Source organism: Hyaena hyaena, unplaced genomic scaffold (assembly GCF_003009895.1).
Source record: "Hyaena hyaena isolate Hyena2069 unplaced genomic scaffold, ASM300989v1 scaffold_1994, whole genome shotgun sequence".
Classification (NCBI taxonomy): domain Eukaryota; kingdom Metazoa; phylum Chordata; class Mammalia; order Carnivora; family Hyaenidae; genus Hyaena; species Hyaena hyaena.
In genome coordinates, this window is record NW_024082627.1 from 14,359 (window position 1) to 19,115 (window position 4,757).

Sequence of the window (4,757 nt, forward strand, 5' to 3'; positions counted from 1 at the left end):
AAAAGTTATCATTTGGGCAGAAAAGGTGATCAGTGGACAGGGAATGAGGCTTGTTAAGCCTTTAACAAAATGAAGAACCTGAAGAGAGTTCTTAAAAACGTCATTAGGGATTTTAGAATCACTTGACTGACTCATTGGCACTCAACAAATAAACACCTGGCTAGTCATACTAAGGTAGCCTTGTTAGTACCCATTGGGTTTATTTTTCAAGCTGTATTGTTTTCAAGCTGCTATAGCTCTAGCCAGACAGCCAAAGCAGCCAGGCATGCACAGAGATGTTCCTACACAAGTCCCTTCCTTTAAGACTAGGAGAAATAGCTGTTCTGTTTAATTCATAGAAACAGACACAGAAAGTCAAAATAAGACAGAGCAATATGTTCCAAATGAAAGAAGAAGATAAAACTTCAAAAAAAAAAAAAAAACTACACAAAATGGAGATAAGCAATCTACCTAATAAAGAGTTCAAAGTAATGGTCCTAAAGATGATCACTGGACTTGAGAAGAGTAGATGAACTCAGTGAGAACTTCAATAAAGAGATAGAAAATATAAAAAGAACCAATCAGAGTTGAAGAATATAATAACTGAAATGAAAAGTACACTAGAGGTAATGAACAGCTGATTGGAGTATACAGAAGAGATCAGTGATCTGGAAGATAGAGTAATCGAAAGCATCCAAGCTGTACGGCAAAAAGAAAAAATAATTTTAAAAAATGAGGACAGGTTAAGGGAACCCTGGGACAACATCAAGTATACAAAAATTTGCATTATAGGGATCCTAGAAGGAGATAAGAGAGAAAAAGGAGGGGCGCCTGGGTGGCTTAGTCGGTTAAGCGTCCGACTTTCGCTTAGGTCATGATCTCGCGGTTCGTGGGTTCGAGCCCCACGTCGGGCTCTGCTGACTGCCAGCTCAGAGCCTGGAGCCTGTTTCAGTCTGTGACTCCCTCTCTCTCTGACCCTCCCCTGCTCACGCTGTCTCTCTCTCTCTCTCTCTCTCTCTCTCTCCTAGAAATAAATAAAACATTTTAAAAAAAAATTTTTTTTTAAAGAGAGAAAAAGGAGCAGAAAACTTATTTGAATGAATAATAAGTGAAAACTTTCCTACCTGGGGAAACAAACAGACATCCAGGCCCAAGAATCACAGAGAAACACCAAATAAGATGAACCCAAAGATATCTACACCAAAACATATAATAATTAAAACATAAAAGATTAAAGCTAAAGAGAGAATTCTAAAAACAGCAAGAAAAAGCAGCTAGTTACATATAATGGAAACCCCATATGACTATCAGCTGATTGTTCACCAAAAACTCTGCAGATCAGAGGGGAATGGAATAATATATTCAAAGTGCTGATAGGGAAAAAAAAAAAAAAAACCTACAACTAAGAATACTCTACCTGGCAAGGATATCATTAAGAATTGAAGGGCAGATAATTTCTCAGACAAACAAAACTGAGACTTCATCACCACTAAATTGGCCTTACATGAAATGTTAAAAGGTCTTCTTTAAGAGGAAAAGGCCATAATTAGAAGAAAATTATGAAAGGTAAAAATGCCATGAATCACAGCAAGCCTATAGTAAAGGTAGTAGATCAATCACTTATAAAGCTAGTATAAAGGCTAACAGCCAAAAGTAGTAAAATTAATTTTATCTAAAATATTAGTTAAGGGACTCACAAAAAGATGTAAAATATGACATCATATACATAAAACTTGGAGGGGGAAGTAAAAATGTAGTGCTTTTAGAATGTGTTTGAACTTAAGCAACCAATAACTTAATATAGACTGCTATATACTTAAGATATTATAAATAAACTTCATGGTAAACAAAAACCTATAATAGGTACAAAAAAGAAAGAGGAATCCAAGCATAAGACTACCAAAAGTCATCAATCACAAAGAAGAAAGGAACAGAGAAGAAATACAAAAACAATCAGAAAACAACAAAAGGACATACCTACTATACATAGGTAGGGCATACATAAATATCTATAATAACCTTAAATATAAATTATCTAAATGCTCCATTCAAAAGACATAGGCTAAAGGAATGGATTTAAAAAATCATTTACATGCTACCCACAATAGACTCACTTCAGACCTAATGACCCATACAGACTAAAATAAAGGGATAGAAAAAGATCTTCCATGCAAATGAAAGTGAAAAAATGGGTAGCAATACATATATCAGATAAAATGACTAAGAAGAGACAAAGATGGACATTACATAATGGTAAACCAGTTAATCCGATAAGAAAGGATAACAATTGTGAATAGCAACACACCAAACATTGAGGCGCTTGCTTTCAAATTTTCCCTTTATGTCTGTTAATAGTTGCTTTATGTGCTTCAGTACATAGTAAAATTGTCATTATTTTCAGATTACATGATACTGTATATAGATAATTATAAAGATTCCACCAGAAAACTATTAGATAATAAATTTGGTTAAGTTGTAGGATACAAAATTAATATACAGAAATCGGTTGCATTCTATACAGTAATAACAAACTAAAGAGAAATTAAGAAAACAATCCCATTTACAACTGCCTCAAAAAGAACACGTAGGAATAAATTTAACCAAAGTGAAATGCCTGTACTTCAAAAACTATAAAACATCAATGAAAGAAAATGAAGATGAAACAAACAAATGGAAAGATATTCTATGCTCATGGATTGGAAGAAACAATACTTTTTAATGTTGATACTACCCAGAGCAATTTACAGATACAGTGCAATCTCTATCAAATAACTGGTACCATTTTTTCACAGAACCAGAACAAACAATCCCAAAATTTGTATGGAACCACAAAAGACCTCAAATAGCCACAGCAATCCTGAGAAAGAAAAATGAAGCTGGAGGTACCACAAATACAGTACAGACTGTACTACATAGCTAATCAAAGCAGTATGGTACTGTCACAAAAATAGACACAGATCAGTAGAATAGAATAGAGAGCTCAGAAATATACTCACACTTATATGGCCAATTAACCTAAGACACAGGAGGCAAGAATATCCAATGAGAAAAAGACAGTCTCTTCAAAAACGGTTCTAGGAAAACTGGACAACTACATGCAGAAGAGTGAAACTGGGCCACTTTCTTGCACCATAAAAAAATATAAAGCCAAAATGGATTAAAGACCTAAATGTGAGACCTGAAACCATTAAACTCCTAAGAGAAAACATAGACAGTCATTTTTATCATTTTAAAGGAACCTCCATACTGTCTTCCACAGTGGTTCTACCAATTTCCATTTCCACCAACAGTGCACAAGGGTTCCTTTTTCTCACATCTGCACCAACGCTTGTTTTACCTTGTCTTTTTTATATACTAGTGATTGATGCTAGGTCATATTTCATTGTGGTCTTGATGTATGTACCATACAGTTCAGTAATTTCACTACTGAGTATTTACTCCAGGAAAAAGGAAACACTAATTTGGAAAGATATAAACGCCTATATTTATTGCAGCATTATTTACAATAGCCAAGATATGGAAGCAATCTAACTGTGCATCAATTGATGAATGGAAAAAGATGTACACACACACACACACAATGCACAATGGAATATTAGCCATAAAAAAATGAGATCCTGCCATTTGTGACAACATAGATGGACCTAGAGAGTATTACACTCGGTGAAGTAAGTCAGACAAAGACAAATACCATGTGATTTTATTAGATGCAGAATCTAAAAACGAAACAAATGAGCAAACAAAAAAGATATGGAAACAGACTCATAAATAGAGAATAAACTGGTAGTTCCCAGAGGGAAGAGGATAGGGACATAGAAAAAATAGAGAATACAGAGATACAAACTTCCAGTTATAAAACAAACAACTCAGGGCGAAGAAAAATATAGCATAGGAAATCTAATCAATAATATTGTAATAATATTGTATAGTAATAGATAAAAGGATACTCATTCTGAGGCTTTTAGAATAGGAAAAATTGGAGCAACTAAAATGTCCAGGAGTAGAGAAATGGTTAAACAAATTTTGATATATTCATATACTATAAAAAGAAGAGTATGTGGGCATTAAAAATTATGTTCTCAATATCATGTTTCAGGAATTTAATGACATGGAAAATTTCTACAATAAAATATTAAATGAAAACAATACCAAGTTGTACGTATAGTTTGAGCTTAACATATTTGTGTATTTTATTTATTTATTTATTTAAAGCTTATTGTCAAGTTGGTTTCCATATAACACCCAGTGCTCATCACAACAAGTGCCCTACTCCATGTCCATCACCCATTTTCCCCTCTCCCCGACCCCCATCAGCCCTCAGTTTGTTCTCAGTATTTAAGAGTCTCTCATGGTTTGCCTCCCTGCCTCTCCCCAACTATTTTCCCTTTCCGCTCCCCCATGGTCCTCTGTTAAGTTTCTCCTGTTCCAAACATGAGTGAAAACATATATCTGTCCTGTTCTGCCTGACATATTTCACTTAGCATAACACCCTCGAGTTGCATCCACGTTGCTACAAATGGCCAGATTTCACTCTTTCTCATTGCCATATAGTATTGCATTGTATAGATAAACCACATTTCTTGATCCATTCATCAGTTGATGGACATTTAGTCTCTTTCCACAATTTGGCCATTGTTGGAAGTGCTGCTATGAGGTTTGGGGTTCATGTGCCCCTATGCATCAGCACTCCTATATCCTTTGGGTAAATTGCTAGTTCTTATTGCTGGGTTATAGGGGATTTCTACTATTAATTTTTTGAGGAAACTCCACACTGTTTT